At 42.5% G+C, this 21,884-nt stretch overlaps 1 non-coding gene across 1 annotated transcript; it reads right to left on the bottom strand.

Moving 5' to 3' along the window:
• Positions 1-10,992: 10,992 nt before the first annotated feature.
• Positions 10,993-11,067, bottom strand: Trnal-caa (transfer RNA leucine (anticodon CAA)). Its single transcript has one exon. It is a non-coding gene; the product is annotated as a tRNA-Leu (tRNA).
• Between the last annotated feature and the right edge of the window lie 10,817 nt (positions 11,068-21,884).

Raw genomic sequence — 21,884 nt, 5'->3', positions numbered from 1 at the left:
CATCACTGCCTCTGTAACAGTTATCTTGCCCCTTGAGTCTTGCTGGGCACAAATGAACTTCACCAGCGTAGAAAGGAGAGGGAGTACACGAATTTGCTAACATACCAAAGGATTGTCAGCATTGTTGCCACATTAGCAACTGCTGGACACAACAATTATTACATACCAGCACAATAACTTATTGAACACACACAGAAGATGGGACTGAACACTAACGATTCATGCAAAACTACACTCCTGGAAATGGAAAAAAGAACACATTGACACCGGTGTGTCAGACCCACCATACTTGCTCCGGACACTGCGAGAGGGCTGTACAAGCAATGATCACACGCACGGCACAGTGGACACACCAGGAACCGCGGTGTTGGCCGTCGAATGGCGCTAGCTGCGCAGCATTTGTGCACCGCCGCCGTCAGTGTCAGCCAGTTTGCCGTGGCATACGGAGCTCCATCGCAGTCTTTAACACTGGTAGCATGCCGCGACAGCGTGGACGTGAACCGTATGTGCAGTTGACGGACTTTGAGCGAGGGCGTGTAGTGGGCATGCGGGAGGCCGGGTGGACGTACCACCGAATTGCTCAACACGTGGGGCGTGAGGTCTCCACAGTACATCGATGTTGTCGCCAGTGGTCGGCGGAAGGTGCACGTGCCCGTCGACCTGGGACCGGACCGCAGCGACGCACGGATGCACGCCAAGACCGTAGGATCCCACGCAGTGCCGTAGGGGACCGCACCGCCACTTCCCACTTGCTCCTGGCGTATCGGCGAGGACCATTCGCAACCGTCTCCATGAAGCTGGCCTACGGTCCCGCACACCGTTAGGCCGTCTTCCGCTCACGCCCCAACATCGTGCAGCCCGCCTCCAGTGGTGTCGCGACAGGCGTGAATGGAGGGACGAATGGAGACGTGTCGTCTTCAGCGATGAGAGTCGCTTCTGCCTTGGTGCCAATGATGGTCGTATGCCTGTTTGGCGCCGTGCAGGTGAGCGCCACAATCAGGACTGCATGCGACCGAGGCACACAGGGCCAACACCCGGCATCATGGTGTGGGGAGCGATCTCCTACACTGGCCGTACACCACTGGTGATCGTCGAGGGGACACTGAATAGTGCACGGTACATCCAAACCGTCATCGAACCCATCGTTCTACCATTCCTAGACCGGCAAGGGAACTTGCTGTTCCAGCAGGACAATGCACGTCCGCATGTATCCCGTGCTACCCAACGTGCTCTAGAAGGTGTAAGTCAACTACCCTGGCCAGCAAGATCTCCGGATCTGTCCCCCATTGAGCATGTTTGGGACTGGATGAAGCGTCGTCTCACGCGGTCTGCACGTCCAACACGAACGCTGGTCCAACTGAGGCGCCAGGTGGAAATGGCATGGCAAGCCGTTCCACAGGACTACATCCAGCATCTCTACGATCGTCTCCATGGGAGAATAGCAGCCTGCATTGCTGCGAAAGGTGGATATACACTGTACTAGTGCCGACATTGTGCATGCTCTGTTGCCTGTGTCTATGTTCCTGTGGTTCTGTCAGTGTGATCATGTGATGTATCTGACCCCAGCAATGTGTCAATAAAGTTTCCCCTTCCTGGGACAATGAATTCACGGTGTTCTTATTTCAATTTCCAGGAGTGTATTATGTTATGGGATAGCGATATCGAGAAATACAGATGGTGGTACGCGAGGTGAAAGAGGGCAGTGCGTTAGTGTAACTGTCATTTGTACTCGGGTTATTCATGTGAAAATGTTTCCGACGCGATTATGGCCACACGACGGGATTTAACAGAGTTGGAATGGTAATTGGAGCTAACAGATGGGACACTCCATTTTGGAAATTGTTAGGTAATTTAGTACTCAGAGATCCACAGTGTCAAGAGTGTGTCGAGATTAGCAAGTTTCCGGCATTACTTCTCACCGTGGACAATGCAGTGGCTGACGGTCTTCACTTAACGACCGAGAGCAGCGGTGTTTGCGCACAGTTGTCAGTGCTAACATTGAAGCAACACTGTTAAATAACGGCAGAAATTAGTGTGGAACGTTCCACGAACGTATCCTTTCGGACAATGAGCCGAAATTTGGCGGTGATGGCCTATGGCAGCAGACCACCGACCTGAGTCTTTGCTAACAGCGGGACATCACCTGCTGCACCTCTCCTGGGCTAGTGATCATATCTGTTGGACCCTAGACGTCTGGGAAACCGTGGCTCGAACAGATGAGTCCAGATTTCAGTTGGTAAGAGCTGATGGTAGGGTTCGAATGTGTTGCAGACCCTATGAAGCCATGGACCTGTCAACAAGGCACTATACGAGCTGGTGGTGGCTGCCTAATGATTCAGGCTGTGTTTACATGAAATGAATTTGGTCCTATGGTCCAAGACCATCGATCATTGGCTGGAAATGGTTGTGTTCCGCTGCTTGCAGACCTTATCCATCCATTCGTGGACGTCACGTTCCGAAACGACGATGTAATTTTTACGGGTGACAATGCCCCATGTTACCAGTCCAAAACTGCTCGTGATAGGTTTGAAGAACATTCTGGACAATACGAGAGAATGATTCGGCTACCCAAACCGTCCGACATGAACACTATCGAACATATATCAGACGTAATCGAAAGGTAGTTCGTGAACAAAATCCTGCCCCGGCAACACTTCCGCAATTAAGGACGGCTATAGAGGCAGCATGGCTCAATAAATCTGCAGGGAACTTCCAACGACTTGTTGAGCACATGCCACGTCGAGTTGATGCACTACGTCCTGCGAAATGACGGCCGACGAGATATCAGGAGGTATACCAAGAATTTTGTCACCTAAGTGTACATTATCTGATAATAATACTCGGACACCGCTACGTAATGGAGAATTGACCACTAGATGTCACGAGAGGATGACCCGTCATTATAAGAGGGGCGGGAGTATTATGTTGTGAATGTAGAAGCACTAAGGGCAGAGTGGACTGGTAGATACGCACAGTGCATTCGAATGTCGACTTGTTATTTGATTTTACCTAAGTAACAAACCCATCTACCCTTGGAACGGTTCCAAAGTGAAGTTCTCCAAGTCGACTGTTCGTGATGTGATTGTCAAGTGGGCATTAGATGGAACAATTATAGTAAGCCCGGGACCAGGGAGAGCTCATTTACTGACGAACAGGAAGCATCGAACACTGGGAAAGTTGGTTGTAAAAAATCGCATGAAATCAGTCGAAGGAATCACTCGTGAGTTCCGAAAAGCTACCAGTAGTAGAGCTAGCACACTGAATGTGTGTAGGGAGTTATAAAAATGGGTAACAATGGTCGAGCAGCTCCTCATAAGCCAACATATCTGTACTCAGTGCTAAGACAAGCTGAGGTGCTCTACGAATGGTGCGACTGGACAGTGAATGACTGGAAACTAGTGATTTGAAGTAACGAATCACGCTATACCCTGTCGCATTCCAACGGAATGGTCTGGCTTTGGCAAATGCCTAGAGAACGTTAGCCCCTGTCATGAACTAACAATGGTGGATATAGGAGGGGGCGTTACGCTATAGGGATGATTTTCGTGGTAAATATGTGGTCCCTTATTGCTCTTAAGAAAATCCTAATTGAAGAAAGATATGTGCACATTTAACAGCACTGTGTATTGCTTACTGTAGAGGAACAGTTCAGAGACGATGATGGTCTTTGTCAGCATGACAATGCACCCTGTCAGAAAGCAGCATCTGTGACGCAATGGTATGTGGAAACAGCATTCCTGAAACTGACTGGCCTGCCAATGATCCTAACCTGCACCCAATGATAATTCTTCTAAACAGTTATAACATCAACTTCGCTACAGCATACCCAAGTCTCCAACATCACTATCTTCTCTCATTGTGGCTCTTGAAAAAGATATCCCACTGAAAGTGTCCCACACAGATTTCAATCCGTCATAAAGATGATACGTGCACACGTTCCATATTGCTTTGCTGAAACCTGGTATAGAAGGAAATAATCCAAAGAATTTTAGACCACTTTCATTACTCTGCCTACTATACAAACTGCTGGAGAGAATGATCTTAAGCCGGCCGAAGTGGCCGCAGTCTGGAACCGCGCGACCGCTACGGTCGCTGGTTCGAATCCTGCCTCGGGCATGGATGTGTGTGATGTCCTTAGGTTCGTTAGATTTAAGTAGTTCTAAGTTCTAGGGAACTGATGACCTCAGCAGTTAAGTCCCATAGTGCCCAGAGCCATTTGAACCTTTTGATTTGAATGATCTTAAATTACTTCCTACCTGCATTTGATCCCCTGCTAATGCCTCAATAAGCTGATACTTGTCCTTGTAAAAGCTGCACTGGACAACTGTTGAATCTGGCGCAGTTAACTGAAGACGGGTTTGAAGCTCGTAAGGTGACAGAGGTGGTATTCGTCAAGTTATCAGCGGCCTATGGCGCTGTCAGCCACCAGATACTGCTGCTCGAGGTATACAATATGATCAACTAGGCTCATCGCAGCAATTGTGCACAACTGTAGGTTCTTCGCACACTTTCAAGGGTAGTGCAGTCAATGGAGACTACAGAAAAGCGGTGTTCCTCAAGGAAGCGGGTTGGCTCCAATTGATATAGTACGGTCAGGAGTTGAGTTACAACACTGCTACAATACAACATACCTAGGTGTGGTGCTAGGCAGATCTCTTACTTTCAAGAGACACTGCAGGAATGGCAAGTTGAAAGTTTTAACCAGAAACAATCTGCTAAGAAAACTGGCCAGATCACAGTGCGGCAATGAACCTGAACCCATCCGCACCCTTTCAGTTGCATTATCCTATTCTGCAGCAGAGTACGCTTGTCCTGTTTGGTATAACTCATCAGAGTTAGACATAGGTCTCAACGACACCTGTAGAATCGTAGCAGGTTGTCTGAAATCTACTCCTGTCGAATGGATTTACCGCCTTGAAGAAATAGCACCACCTCCCATTCTAAGAGAAATTCCAGCGAATAAGAAACGAAAGAAAGTGGAACAAGAACAAACCCATCCCCTTTATGGGCATAAACCGCATTCACAGTGGTTGAAGTCAAGGGAGAGTTTCCTTAGAACGTCAAAGATACTTACTACCAGTGCTGAAAATCTCAGGGTGGAAGTTTGGAGTGATAAGACATCTCTTTCCTCTGGTTGGAAAAAAGTTACAGAAATTGTGCCTCCAGGATATGACGAGGAATGAATGATCTAGAAATCTTTGAATAGGCTGAGTTCCGGCGTGGGTATTAATTTGGCAAGATGGGGCAACAGTATACAAAACTGTATTAAGTGTGATTCTGGAGAAGTCCAAACTGTCCAGCACATGCTTCAGAGTCGACTGTGTCCAGGCTCCTGTATTGCAGAAGACCTCCACCAGCTGGCACAACATATACTGTAAATGGCCCAATTTTGGTCAAAGACCAAATTATATGGTAACTGAGCATCTATATACATTTCTGACACAAGAATAATAATAATTCCATATTAAAAATGGTTCAAATGGCTCTGAGCACTATGGGACTTAACTTCTGAGGTCATCAGTACCCTAGAACTTAGAACTACTTAAACCTAATTAACCTAAGGACATCACACACATCCATGCCGGAGGCAGGATTCGAACCTGCGACCGTAGCAGTCGCGCAGTTACAGACTGTAGCGCCGAGAACCGCTCGGCCATTCCGGCCGGCTAATTCCATATTAATGTGCACTAATTAGTGTCTGGGTACTTTTTGATCAAATAGTGTATTTTGAGTTTTCTGTCTGAGCTCCTTAGCTCTGTATAGTTATGAGATGTTTCTGGATAATAAGGCATTCCTTTTAGTTGATTATCATTGGTTGACTAGTAGTTCTGCAGAGTGATCCTTATATCATCTGTTGCAAACCCGTGGTAGTTAAGGGTAGCCATGGGATCTTACCGAGGACGAGATAAATCCTTCATAAAAACATTAAGCGACCGAAGGCTTCTGTTCAGTCACTCGTAGACCGGTGTGGTGTGGCCATAGAAGGCAGCAAAAAGAAAGATGGAGTTTTAAATATCACATTTAAAAAAGTCGTTCACGCAGGAGGTTCGTACGGAAGACCATTGTTTGGCCGTCGCACGGTCTCCCGTATGGGGGGCATATAAGTAGGCTTCCCTGGCGTTGGGAGGCTGCTTACATGGTCGAAAAGATAGAAGTCGACAGCTTCGTTTTCACAGAGAGATCTTTACGGCATTGACCCCTTACTTGGCTTATATTCATTGCGAATCTCTTCCACAGTGTGAAGTCCAAAGACACTGGATAAAACCGCAGGTGACTTCTGTGTTCAGGGAAAAAGAGCGGACCCCCAAAACTGCAGACTAAGACGTCGGTTTGGTGCTGATTTCTGAGCACATTTCCTTGAGAAAGAAGAAAATCTGCTGGCAACAAATCAACACGGATTTAGAGAGCATCCGTCGTGCTAAAATCAGCTTGCGCTTTTCTCGTACGATATCCTGCGAACAAAACATGCAGGCCAACAGTTAGAATGCAAATTTCTAGATCTCCAGAAAGCGTCTGACTTAGCACTCCGCTGCTGACCCACGAAATACGCTCTCAAATTATCTCCATACATAAATGATCTGACGGATAGGGTGAGCATAAAATTTCGATTGTTTGCTGATGATGTTGCAGTGTACAGTGAAGTGTCGTCATTAACTGTAGGAGGATACTCTGTGACATAGACAGAATATATATTTGGTGGGATGAATGGAAGCTTGCTCTAAAAGTGGAAAAAAATTTACGGTAATGCAGGTAAACAGGAAAAACAAACCTGTGATGTTGGAATACGGTGTCCTTTGTCTGACGATTGACACAGCCACATCGATTAAATGTCTAAAAATAACGTTGTAGAGTTATATGAAGCGGAACAAGTACGTGAAGTCTGTAGGTGGGGAAGGCGAATGGTCCACTTCCATTTATTGGGAGAATTCTAGAAAAGTCCATAAAGGAGACCGCCGATAGGACACTAGTGTGACGCATTGTTGAGTACTTCTCGAGTGTTTCACATCCCGACCAGATCGGATTAAAGGAGGACTTCAAAGCAGTTTAAAGGCGTGATGCTAAAGTTGTCAGCGGCAGGTTCGATCAACACGCTAGTACAACGGAAATGCTTCCTGAACTCAAATGGGAATACCTGGAGGAAAGACAACGTTCTTTTCGAGAAACACTGTTGAGAAAATTTGGAGATCTGGTATCTGTGGCTGACTGCAGAACGATTCTACTGCTGTCAATGCACATAAAAAAAATAAGGGCTCGTCCCGAGGCATATACACAACTGGCTTTTCCTCGCTGCTTTTGCCAAATTGGATAGGAAAGCGAATAGCTGGTAGTGCTCACGCAATGTATGGTCGCTTGCGGAGTGTTCATGTAGATGTAGATGGAGATGATGAACTTGTTCCTCAAGGCAGTTGACGCTAGGGCCGATGGTTTGCTCGGTTTTGACGTACTGGTCATGCAGGCATAACTTTGATACGGAAGCACGTAAAAATCCAGGAAGCTACAAGATATGCAGTACCCCGATGCAGCCGCTTTCAAATCTACTCTTATCGCGCAACTCGCGCTTCCTGCAGTCAACTGTACCTTGACGTACAGTACGTCTTGTCGATATCCCAGTCATATGAAAAAATGAATTAATCGATTCACGTTTGGAATACAAACGCTCACTATTAAAGGTAAACAGAGCAGATCAATGTTTCACGTGCCGTCGACAACGAGGTCATTAGAGACGGAACACAAGCTCGGATTACGGAAAGATGGGTGAGGAAATCGGCCGTGCCCTTTAAAGAAACTATCTTGGCTCACTCTTCAACACACTCTCACATTGTTCATGAGTGTAAAATACCGGAAAAGTACCATACACACGGGATAAACTTACCAGTACCAAGAAGAAAGATTTACGTACCATTTTTTATATGAGTAAAAGACATGCAAGATCGGTGGAAATCACACACGTTTACAAAAAAGCAATATACCAAGCCCAGCGTTAGATATGTGAAATGCAGGGTACAGTCTTGTAGCAAGAATGGGTTTGAAGGTTTTACGTTGCTCTGTTGTGCTCACATGACTTGTAGGTGAACAAAGTGCATCTTCAAAAAAAGATAACAACGACATACAACAAGAAATGAATTATCCGAATGGGACAGAAATTGGTAGATATGACTTACATATAGAGACAAATAAATTATTATAATTTCAGAAAAATCAGATTATTTATTAAAGAGAAAGAGCTTTACAAATTGAGCAAGTCAGTACACTTGGTATACCTCCGGTCCTTGTGCAGGAAGCTATTCGGTTTGACGTTTGTTGACAAGAGTTGGTGGATTTCCTCGTGAGGGATATCGTGCCAAAATATATCCAATTGGACAGTTATATCGTCAAAATCCTCAGCTGGATGGAGGGCCTTCGAAAGGCCCTCACTTGGCGAAAGATACGGCGACCTTGCTGGTCAAGACAGAGTTTGGCAAGCACGAACACATGCAGTAGATGCTCTCGCCGTGTGCGAGGGAAGCATTATCTTGCTGAAATTTAAGCTCACTATGGGCGTAGAATATCGTCGACGTACAGGTCAGCTCTAAGGATGTCGCTGATGACAACCATGGGTTCTTGATATGAAATGAAATGATACTCCAGTCCATCACTCCTGTTTGTCACGCTGTTCGGCGGGTGACAGGCAGGTTGGTATCCCACCACTGGCGGCGGCGTCGCCAGACACGTCTTCGCTGATCGTCGGTGCCTGGAACCTTATTGAGTGGAGTAGAATTGTCTTCACTGACGAGTTCGACAACGAACTGAGCACCAATGACCAGGGTAGATGTGTCTGGAGACGCCCGAGACAGTGGAGGGATATCAACCTGACACCGAGCGAGGTGGCGCAGTGGTTAGCACACTGGACTCGCATTCGGGAAGACGACGGTTCAATCCCGCGTCCGGCCATCCTGGTTTAGGTTTTCCGTGATTTCCCTAAATCGCTCCAGGCAAAAGCCTGGATGGTTCCTCTGAAAGGGCACGGCCGACTTCCTTCCCCGTCATGCTCTAATCCGATGACACTGATGACCTCGCTGTTCGGTCTCTTCCCCCAAACAACCTCCCCCCCCCCCACCCCCCAATAAACCTGACAGTCACCCGTCATATGGCTCGACAGCCAGAAGTGATGGTCTGGGGTGCCACTTCTTTTCATAGCAGGACCCTTACGGTTGCTATCCGCGCCACCATAACAGCACAGCTGTACGACGGCGATATTCTACGTCCCATTTTGTTGCTCTTCATGGTAAGCCATCCTGGGCTTACATTCAGCAAGATAATGCCCGCACACCCTTCGCGAGAAGTTCTACTGCTTGTCTTCGTTCTTTCTAAGCCCTATCTTAGGCAGAAAAGGTGCTGAATCTCTCTTCAACTGAGATCCTTTGGAGAATTATGGGCTGGGCCCTCAACCAGCTCGGAATTTCGACGATCTAGTGCCTCCAGTGGATAGAATTTGGCATGATGTCCCTCAGGAGGACATCCAATAACCCTGTCAATCAATGCCCAGCCGAATAACTGCTTGCCTAATGATCAGAGGAGGTCCTAGACGTAACTGATTTACTCAGTTTGTGAAAATTTTTCTCTTGAATAAGTCATTCAGTTATTCTGAAACTGTAATTATTTGTTCGTCCGTATATGTATATCGCATCTATCGATTCCCACCCCGTTCAGATAATTCCTTCATCATGAGTCGCATCGCTTTTTCCTTTTATTCTTTCCTTTTCTGTGTCTGGGAGTGTATTACATACCGGCACACAGATACTCATAGGTAATGAGCTCTGAGCACACGAATTTACACTACACAACCCTTTCTCTTCCTTTTGTCGTGGAGCGTAATATGAATAAAAAGCAGGAAGACTAGCACACAGGCACTGCAGTTCCACCAGGAGAACTAATGCTGATCTTAAGACACAGAGTTATATTAATATCCGTGAAGTCGCAACGCCAACATGTGAGTGGAAATAACGTGGCAGAGATAAGATTTTAAGAAGCTGCCAGATCACATGAAGCTGGTGATGAACAACAACCAATCCGGCTGAATTTAAGGAGAACGCTACAAAAGTTGATTCAAGACAAATGATGTTCTATTGTGTCCTCATCTGTCGTTCTACTGTGCCACTGCACTCGATCACATGCTGGTGCTTCAGCTCAGTTTCTCTGACGGTTCAGATGGGAGATAAGATATCAGCCTCTCCACTGTTCGGTTTTGGAACCAAACAGCTAGCACATCGAAATATTCTGCCAGACCGAAACTGTATGCTGGACCGGAAATCATAAGCAAGACCTTTGCACTTTGCAGACAAATGCTGACCAACTGAGCTACCCAGGCAAGCCTTATGTCCAGCCTTCACAGTTTCACTTACGCCAGTACCTGTCTCCTACCTTCCAGACTTGCTCTGAATCGAATACAGATTGAATTCATATAGGCTGGAGCCACCTGATTTCATGTCATACTAAGGTAATCAATACTAACACAAATGTATGTAAAACTTAATGTTGGTTATTACTGTTATAGTGCGTTCTGAGTTTGGAGAGCTGAAAATCTACAGACTCATGTCAGTCTGAGAACCTCAAATCACTATCAAGAACGTGTTAATAGAAAACGAATGATGCCGAGGAAGTGCAGGTTGGGTCAGCAATGATAAGAATATAGTAACTGGTTCTGCGGATCACAGTTCACCCTGTTTCCAACAGCAACTGGGGCAAATGTGTTGCAGACAACCAGAATATAGGGTTGGCAATGTAATGGTGAGGGCCAGAGGTTAACGGCACGGGATCGGTAGAATTTGGGTACTGCAGGAATTGTGTGGAGACATAGTCATCCACAGGTATGTAATTGTTTATGCAGATAAAAGAGGTTGCTATTTAATTTCAATTTGATTGTGTTGGCTGCCAATAGTGTATAATTGTGTTCTGTGTAGTCAGACTTCCAGGAAATAATATTACTGAAACTTCCTGGCAGATTAAAACTGTGTGCCCGACCGAGACTCGAACTCGGGACCTTTGCCTTTTGCGGGCAAGTGCTCTACCAACTGAGCTACCGAAGCACGACTCACGGCCGGTACTCACAGCTTTACTTCTGCCAGTATCTCGTCTCCTACCTTCCAAACTTTACAGAAGCTCTCCTGCGAACCTTGCAGAACTAGCACTCCTGAAAGAAAGGATATAGCGGAGACATGGCTTAGCCACAGCCTGGGGGATGTTTCCAGCGCACACTCCGCTGCAGAGTGAAAATCTCATTCTGGAATAATATTACTGTTTTCGACTGCTACATGTCTATTTGCATCATACGGTATGTAAGAAGTTTCTCAGGACGAACGTGGTCCACCAAGCATGTGGTATCGAATCTCACACTGGTAACATACGGTAGCAGTTTACCTTTCGCTGCTGTGGCCATATGTACACATCCTGCTACACGATCCACAAGGTACTGTTGTGTGTAACGCGCCCCGCTTTGGGTTTTCCTACAGTGCTACGGATGTCTGCATGCGTTTTGAGCTGCCGACCTCTCACGGCTTCGGACGAGTTACTTCCATATCTCACTGAATAATAAAGTTTCGTGTATTTATCGCAATATACGCGCCTCATTGCGTGCCATCAGTTTTAGGAACCGCATTACAGTAGCTTGAATCGTTTATGAGATATGATGATTGCTGTGACCGCAAGATTCGCGAGGCGCAAGGACGTTAATAGGCGCGTCGCGAGCGACCATCTGTCGGACATAAAACCCAATAGCTCGAGGATGAAATAAGATATCGTTCTGCTCAGTCTTAAACTAAATTTCGATATCTTATCTACATTTCATTCACTGCAATGTACCAGCTATAATCAACGGTAACCGAAGCTTTTGCAATGTGTTTGAAACGTCCCCTTTGAACAATTTTACATGTGAAACGTCCACTTAGAACAATTATACAAACCTGTGCTTAACCTGACACACAATATTATTTAGCGCAACGCAATCTGACTTTCAATAACCCCTACAAAACAATGGCCCTGACTAACTTTAACCTATACCTTTTACAAATCACTTACCTCACAAAAATCTTCGCTACTCAAGCTACTGCAAAACAGCGAGCGCCACTACTGCCAGCTAAATAAAAGATTCAAACCACTGAAGGTACTAACTACTGATAGGGATAGTTAGCAAATGAAAGATATTAATAGAGAACAAACAATGTATTTACCTTAATATTCATAATTGACATTCAGTCTTACAGATTATCAAAACTCCGCCATCTCTCTCCCCACGTCCACCACTGCTGGCGGCTCACCTCCAACTGCCCAGCGCTACGCGCTGTTCGCATCCCGCTATAGCAGTTCATGACAATAATGGCAGACAACAATGCAAACTAGCCACATACTGCACACAGCACAGCCAGTGATTTTCATACAGAGTGCTATGTAACGTTGCCAATAAAAAACATAAACAGCAAACTTACATAAAGAAAGCCTAAACAGCCTACTTACATAGCCCCCATGCTCCCCACAAAAAATTTTACAAAATGTTTTTGGCCGGTGGCCAATAATGATTTGATAAAATTTTTCATAATTACACTAACAAAGATATCCAATGCACACACTTATTGATACAATGTTGGTCAAAAGCTAAAATTTTCTCACAGTCCATAAAGACAGTCCAGATTGTTCATCATAATAGTAATTACAGGTGTTTGTTCACAAAGTCTCATTAGTAAAAAAAATTGCACACAGAAGTAGTGGATTTCCATGCAGTCTTGAAGAAGTAGTGTTGTCCTTACAACGGAAAGACAGTGCTGACTCTTGACATGCTGACAGGTAATGGGCCACAACAGAGCAAACCCACAGCAGAGTCATTCGACGTTTTGAAGAAGATTGGTAGGTAGGTCATCACAGAGCAGACCCACTGTAGTCCTGGTAGAGAGTATGGTATTGGTGGGCCACCAGAGGAGCAGACCCACTGTTGTCCTTGTAGAGATGGCCAGCAGCCATCTGTTGCGACTGTGCAGGTGCACAATCACCATTGAAGAGTCTTGCGGATAATAGAGCAAGTCCATAACCACCACTTGTGCACTCACAAAGTTTTTGGAATTGTCCTTAGAACCAGCAATGCTGTTATCCAGTCCCTTGCTGAATTATTAACACACGTGCAAACACTAACAGTCCCTACTTCTCACATATTGTCCATATACTATGACCGACAGAAATGTGTGCAGTGAAATGAATGCTTACAAGTTACTTAATTTGAATAACTGGTGTCAATTACAATTATATAACATAAGAATACAATTACAAAGATACAAAATACATCATTAAAAACATAACAATACAGATAATATTTGTAGTGCAGGCTTTACAAAACAATAGAAATAAACATATACATCAGTGTTACAGGAATGATGACATGAGTACATACATAAAAGATCAGAATCACTTTTAAAAATTCAACTTCACACATGAGCATTAAAACAACACAGAATAAATAATGTCTAAGCATCTTTACAAAGTAAATAACATATTATTAGAAAAAGTCTACAACAGAGCTCTCATCAGCTAAACACATAAAGACAGGAAAAACACAAATACACAAGGGTACCCAAACACATAGTGGGATAACACAAAAGGAAAGGACAGGGTTTGTTTTCAGTGTAACATTTGGTACTGCAGTCCACCCCACAACTTCATTCGATAGATCTTTCGTCTTATTTCAACATTTGTTTCCACCAAAAAAATCCTATCCAAGCATGCTTTCTGTATTTATATGTTCACACATTGCTTACCTCATCATTTATTTCCAAGAAAATCCTACCTATACCTCGTTCCTGTATTCTATCCATATTTATTTCAAAATAATTATTTCTGATTGTACAATACTCATTGGGGCCCAAATCTTTCTTCGCAATGCATTCTTTACCTATTCTCCATAGTCAGTTTCTTATATAGTCTACCCCCTCTTAAGCTAACTTAAATCTACTGAGCTCAGATATATATACCAAAGGACGAGGCAATGCAGCATCACAACAAATCAACACAAACAGAAATGACAAAGAAATGCAAATTGGCAAAGCTAGCAGCATAAATTAGCAAAAGTCAAATTCAATAACACTATGCCTTGCAAACAGCAGCAACTTATACCTAAACATGACATAGCGCAAGCAGAAAAAATATTACAGTAAAAACAACAATGCAGACAAGGGAAATGCATATTCACATCTTAATGTCTATGTAATTAAAGTGGTCATCTTAATGTCTATGTAATTAAAGTGGTGCACCATAACAACTTATTGTAAAAAAAATATTACCATGTACCTGAAAAGAAAATTAAGTGTTACTGTTACTAGTTACTTCTTATTGTTCTTTCCTTTCCAAGTGCTCCTTTTTTAAAGAATGTGGATTACAAAATTATCATTTAATAGATCTGTTGACAGAAAGAGTTCACATTAGCAAATGCATCTCATTTTATAAAAGCAATGCTGCAACACAGCTGGAAACCAGACATCAAATGAAATAAGCAATTACGCAAACCAAAGCATAAAAATGTCATTCAGTAGTCATGTGACATTTCATTTCATAAGTTAATTGCTCTCAACTCTCGTACAAAGACTCTTGTCATAATCAGGTGTGCAGATGTAAAAATATTTCTTGTCATTTTGTTAGGCATTTCAGTAAATATCATAAATTTTTAAGTAACGAGGGTGTCGCATTAGCGATGAAAGGCACATCCTAATGGTTTATTCTCCAGGTGTTTGACACAGCTGTGTGCCCACAACGCATTACAAAAATCATATGTTTTCAAGTAACGAGCGTGTCGCATTAGCGATGAAAGGCACATCCTAATGGCTTTCTTTTCTACCTGAGCGTCTGAAAAGGCTTGTTCTCCAGGTGTCTGACACACCTGGGTGCCCACGTCGCATTATGTGCAGGTGGTCACTTAACTTTCTTACGGAAATATTTACGACAGCAGTTTCCGCTACAGTGACAGTCTCATATAAAAACATTTCATAGGTCAAGAATTTTATTGACATAAACATACCTCAACAGCATAATACACATCGTCGTCGTAAAAATAACATCATAACACCTCAGTCAAATGTCAAAAACGTCGTAGCTTCCTCCAATGATTTCAAAACCTAAAGAAAATTCTCTGCTCATTTCAGTAGTGTCATCTACCTCAAACGTACTTTAAAAATTATACTCCCTTACCAAATACATCATTCAAAGTTCTCATAGTATCACAATGGTTCCAAAAAAATATGAACAGTGCACAAAGTACAGACAAAGTACAATTTCTTAAGTGTGAAGTAATCCAACTCTGTAATTGCGTAAACATGTGTCACTGACGTAGTAAAAGGATGTTTGTTTCTCTGTTAAATGATCAGATAGGTGTGTAATTTATGTGTTAGAGAAATATGGTACCGATGTGTAAAGTTGTATAAGCAAATACCATATTAGCTAGGGCTCCTTGTGCTTGCCAAACACATGGTACACAAAGTAGGCGTGTACCCCCCTGAGGTTTATTGTAATTGTATCCTCAGGTATTACAGCTTACAGCAATGAAATGAAATGTGTCACGAAAAACTTTCTTTGTAATTCAAAAATCTCTAAAAATAAATGTCTTAAGTACAAAATTAATCACTCAAATACGTGTCCAGTAGCGCTAAATGTGCGTCTTGCTCTAAGATAATCTCTGGGGAGTGTCGTAGTTATTGTCCTCCGAAAGCTAAGTTCTGCAGAAGTCAATGTACTTACCTCATGATACACAAAAGTGAAATGCTTTGCGTATAGATATCATACTTATTACGCTTATTGCCGTGATGAGGAAAGTACTGTGCTGTAACGTATTGTTGTCCTACGGAAAAGGCTGTCTCCTTGTAGCAATAGCACAAAAGTCACCACTAAAACATGTTTTACTTTACAGAAGAATTCAGGAAAACTGTGCAGATATCAAACAGATACACCGCAAAAGCAACATTGTAAATTGTCACTCATTAGTAACGTCGTGATATAATCGTGTAGCTGTCACACAAACCAACCACTGTGTCATCTGGCATTTCACAGAAAGCACCTCAAATCCAGAATCCACTCGTAAGCAAACCAAAATGTTGCATGTTAACAGTTTCTTAACTCTGACAAATTGTACAAGTAGCGTGAAGTGAAAATTGCAAAGACTAAGTTAAAAAGCAAATTATCTGTCAATAAATGGTTTGACATGAGAAATGTGGTGTAAACCTTTACTCTTCCTAGTACGCAGAGTTTCAACTTCAACGCAATTATCATGTGGTATACGTCGGATTCTGTAAGGTCCATTGTAAACTAGAAAGAATTTGTGACTCAAGTGTTTCTTCTTATGTGACAATGAATGAGCTTTAAAGAGAACTTTCTGACCAATATATAATTTCTTTGCATTTGCTTTACCGTGTAGTTTTCTCCTTTTCTCTGCTGCAGATTTTATATTTTTAAGAGCCAAATCAATTATGTTTTTGTGTCGCAGTTTACGTGTATTCGGGAAAGGTACAAGCTCTCTGATTCTGTTCGGTGGTTCTACATTCTTCAGTACAAGAGTAGGTGGTAAAGCAGTGGAATCATGAGGCATTTCATTCAGCACATTTTGAAATAAGTGTAAATATCTGTCCCAATGCTGATGCTTTCTGTGACAATAAAGTCTGCAAAGCTTATTGATTTCTTTCATAATCCGTTCAGACGGGTTACAATGTGGTGAATACAATGAAATAAAAACAGGTTTGATTTTATGATTCCGAAGCATGCGTGACCAAACAGCAGATCTGAATTGCGGTCCGTTATCTGAAATGACTTTACTAACGTGTCCAACTTCACGTAAGAAATTTTTAACAAAGGCGTTGGATACAGACCGTCCAGTGGCTTTACGTAACGGAGTGAAAGAAACAAATTTTGAAGTAAGTTCAACAGCGACTAGAACGTATGCAAATCCATTAGATGTTCTGACAAGCGGTCCCAAGAGATCAACAGCAGCAAATTCTTTTAATTTAGAAGGAATGATAGGAAACAGCGGAGCACGATGTGAGATAGTAGACGGTTTCGCCTTTTGACAAAGTTTACAAATAGACAAGACTCTTCGAATTCGCTTTTCCATATTGTTAAAATAACAAGTCGTTCGAAGAATATGAAAACATTTTCGTGGGCCAAAATGTGCATAGCTGAAATGAATGTACCAAATGAGCTTATTAACAAAATCGTCTGGAATGCAAAGTACCCATAGCTTGTCATCAACAGTGCAGCGTTTGAAGAGTATGTTGTTTCTAACCAGGTAATAATGCCGAATCTGAGTGTGTGTCTTTTCATGCCATTTACCTTTGATGTCTTTCCAAATCGGATCTTTATCTTGTTCATGAGCAATGTCCTTTAAAGATGTGGTGATGAAGTTTTCAAAGGCGACTTTCTGAATGTAAAGAATACTGAAATTTTTCTCGAGGTTGCCTTCTGTGTTACTTTTCTCAAGCCCAGCCGGTGCGCGTGACAGTGCGTCCGCAACAATGTTTTCCTTGCCGGGAATGTAGACTATTGTGAAGCGGAATTCTTGCAGAAACAATGCCCAACGTTTTAACCTATCATGATTTAATTTTGAAGACATAAGAAATTGTAATGCACGGTGATCACTGTATACTTTTACGTGCTTACCAGAAAGAAAGAAACGGAATTTGTTAAATGCCCAAACGATAGCTAAAGCTTCTAATTCAGTAACGGAATAATTTTTTTCAGATTTTGTTAGCACTCGGCTAGCAAAAGCAATGGTTTTCTGAACAGTAATGTCATCTTCTATGGCTTCTTGAAATAAATGGGCACCAAGACCAACTTTGGAAGAATCAGTGCTAAGGCAGAAATCTTGTGACAGATCTGGATGAGCTAGTATTGGCGCGTGAAGTAACGCTTCTTTCAAAGAATTGAATTCTAACTGTGCTTGTTCGTCCCAGTTCCAAATAGTATTTTTTCCAGTGAGAGAACAAAGTTTTGGTGTAACTAGAATTTGCATATTCAGAAAACGACGGTAAAAATTTACGAGACCTAGAAAACTGCGGACTTGTCTTTTTGTGGATGGAACTGGAATGGCTCTGATTGCTTCTAACTTTTCAGGATCCGGCTGAATGCCTTCAGAAGAAATAATATGTCCTAAAAACTTCACCTTTGACCTACCGAATTCAGACTTTTCCAAGTTAACTGTAATTCCAGATTCTGCAAAAGTACGTAACAAACTGTTGAGGATGCGGTTATGTTGTTCCCATGAGGCTTCTGCTATTAGAATATCGTCCACATATAAGGTGATGTGACGTTTTAAGAACTCAGGTAATATGGAATTTAACCCGCGAATGAATGCTGCTGAAGAAATGTTCAAACCAAAAGGAAGTTTCCGAAACTGATAACAAACGCCGAAACAAAGGAAAGCTGTGTATTTTCTACATTCTGGATGTAGTTCGATCTGATAAAAGCTGGATCTGAGATCAATGGAAGACAACACTTTTACACCATTAAAATTTTGAAGAAGTTCTTCCATCGTCTGCGGCCTGTCTGTTTCAGGAATAATGATAGTATTGATTTGTCTCGAATCTAAGACAAGTCTGATCGATCCATTTTTCTTCTCAACAACATGTAACGGATTGTTGTATGAGCTTACTGCAGGCTCAATAATGCCCTCGTCAAGCATAGATTGTATTTCTGTTCTAACACGGTCCCTATAATGTGCTGGAATTACGTATGGTCTTACACAAAATTTAGTATGCTCACGAACACGAAATTGGTATTGAAATCCCTTGATTGTTCCTGTTTTGTGAGTAAAAACTGTGGAATGTGCTTGTAAAATCTCAAAAAGGTCCTGCCTATCAGTGTCATTACAATTCTCAATTGTTTGAATTTTATTCTGAATTAACTCATTAATTTCAAATATGCCGTCGATGTCATCCCTGTCAGTACTTGCAGAGTGATTGTTAGTGTCTAGTTCCGTAGAAAATTCCGAACTGTTATCTAACAGAAGGTAAAGCCGATTAATTTCCTCATCATGGTTTGAGAGCCAGTCTTCAAATTTCAAAGCTATTGACTTACCTTCTTTCTCTAAACTTATTTCAGCATCGTGAAAGCTTAAGATTGCTTTATATTCATTCAAAAAGTCTACTCCCAGTATAATTTCCGTCGACAATAATGGAACAATAAGGAAGTTCATAGAGAAGCTGTGGCTTTGACAAAAGAATTCTAAGTTGGTTTGTTGGCGTACATCTACACTTTTTCCAAAGATTGCACCTTGTAATTTAATCTTACGTAACGGAAGTGTGGGGCAATCGTTCGCTTTGTTGCATTTGCTAAAAGCTGTTTCGCTAATTACTGAAATGGGACTGCCAGAGTCAAGTACTGCCGTAAATTTTACGTCATTTACAGTAATATGAATCACAGGATATGCAATGTTGTTATGTTTTACGTCGTGTTCCTGGAGTAAGATGTCCCTAATGTCTTCCATTTTTACGTAATTACTAGCTACGGCAGCTGCGTCGTCAGTTTCATAAGTACGTCTTGTGGCTGCCAGTGGTGTGAGTCATCGCCTATTGTCTCTTTGTTGGCGCGCGTCGTTATTGGGATTTGGAGACCTAACTTCTACAAATTCATCGTGACGAGAGTGCTCTGCTCTGTTTAAATCTCGCCAGTTCTGATGCAATTCAGGTCTGTCGTTACGATCATATCGTCTGTCGTCATGTCGGTAGATTCCATAGTTTCTTTCTTGTCGGTCACGTGGTGGAGAATTTCTCCTTGAATCGTAACTACGCGCTGGACCGTTGCGTCTAAAGTTATTCTGTCTCCCTTGATAATAGTTATTTTGGTTCCCATATTGTCTGTTTCTCTGATTGTCTCTGTGATAGTCATTACTGCGGAGAGGTGATCTTTCCCTGTAATTATTACTACTCTGCCAACGGTTGTCATACGGGTGGTGTCTGTTTTGGTCACGATTTGCGTTGTAAGAATAGACTTGTCGTGTCCAGTTATTATTTCTGTCGTCACGGAATTGTGACGGATGTGACCTGTAGTGATTGATTTCCTGTTTTCGCATCCCACGACTGTCTGTGTCAATTTCCAGTTCTTGTAACAGTCCCTGAAAAGCTTCAATGTCGTCTTTGCAACGTCCTGCCAAAATAATGTGTCGTAAATGTTCAGGCAGTTTGATTAAGCAAATGCGGATGAGTTCTGAGGGGCTGTATGGGTTTGATAGGTACTGATTCTTGTGCAACATGTCTTCAAAATATTTGACAAGACTGGAAAATTCAGATTGTTCAAAGTGTTTCATCATCATGATGCTATGTTTTACGCGGTCTTGTGTAGCTTGAGACCAATATGCTGAGAGGAAGGCATGGTAAAATTCTCCTTCACTGTGGCAATCGTGAATGACCGATGGCATTCTTACAGCTGGTTCATTCTCCAAGTAGCCACACATAAATTCTAATCTGTGTTCTAATGACCAGTTGGGAGGAAAACAATGAGAGAATTGATGGAGCCACGCTTGTGGATGAATGTCGTTGCCAGAATTCTTAAATGTTTTGAATTTACGTGTAGTAATGAACAGCTTATAGTCAAAATCATCATGTCGGCGAGTCACATATCGGTCATTGTTACGTCGTGTCGGCGGTTCCATCTCAAAATTCGGTGCACCTTGCCAATTTCTTTCATAATTACCGAAATGCTCTGTGTTATTATATTGTGGCTTTTCCGTATTTCTATGTCCCTCTTCCAGTATTGGGGCGCGAGTGTCCTCTGAAATACGTAATTCTTGTATCACCTGCGTCAACTGATCTTGTACTTCCCGGATTTCTCTTTTATACTGTGTATTAATTTGATTTTGATTTTGTTTGAATTTTCTTATTTGTTCATAGTCTTCTGTGTCAGTGAAGGCTACGGGTCTTGTGTCATTCAGATCATCATCTACCTTTGTAGATAAGTTAGTGACCTGATCCGAAAGTTCAGCTACTTTCTCCGATAGTGAACACATTTCCTCAGTGTGTTTTTCTGAACCAAGTTTCAGAGTGTCCATTTGTGTTGAAATCGAATCTACTGTGTTCTTTAAGTTTTCCTGAGTTTTTGCCAGTTGCGTAACCGAATCGGTAGATGCAACTGAGTCAATTTTAGCCCACAAGGTCTCATGATTTTCATGAACAATGGTTTGCAGTTCTTTTATGGCTGCTTCGTGATTCTGTAATACATTCTCATGACGCGAAAAAATAGGTTGGAAATGCTCACAAATTTGTGTTTTTACGTCATTACAGACTTTCTGACATTTCGATTCTATTTTATGTAACTCAGTAGTTAAATCTTCACGTGTTTGTTCAAGCATATGTTCCACTGAGTCTAACTTTTGAAGCTTTTGTTCCATTGTGTCTAACTTTTGAAGCTTTTGCTGTGTTTGTCTCTGATTTTGTTCCATTGTGTCTAACTTTTGAAGCTTTTGCTGTGTTTGTCTCTGATTTTGTTCCATTGTGTCTAACTTTTGAAGATTCTGTCCCATTTGTTTCTGATTTTGTTCAAGCGTTGTGTCTAACTTTTGTAGCCTTTGTCCCATTTGTTGCATTAACTGTAATAACAATGCACTGGTGTCTGAAACATGTTCCTCAGTGCTTTTCGGCAGTGAATTTGCACCGGCAACATTCACATTTTGACAAGCGGAAAATGTGTCTTGACTCATTTGAGAAAACGGTGAGGACGCAAAACCTGAATCTACAGTATTTGCAAAATTGTGTCCTATCATTTCGGATTCCTGAGGCGAGCTGTTGCCGACCGATCGATCGACAATGCTTCCCTGTTCACTACCTGTTTCACTGCCTACGCCATTGTCTGACGCCCGCTCCATTTCCCTATGCACAGTTACCAAATTACTACTT

Source organism: Schistocerca cancellata, chromosome 6, assembly GCF_023864275.1.
Source record: "Schistocerca cancellata isolate TAMUIC-IGC-003103 chromosome 6, iqSchCanc2.1, whole genome shotgun sequence".
Classification (NCBI taxonomy): Eukaryota; Metazoa; Arthropoda; class Insecta; order Orthoptera; family Acrididae; genus Schistocerca; species Schistocerca cancellata.
The sequence above is the reverse complement of the archived record's forward strand: the minus strand, read 5'-3'. Positions and strand labels throughout refer to the sequence as shown.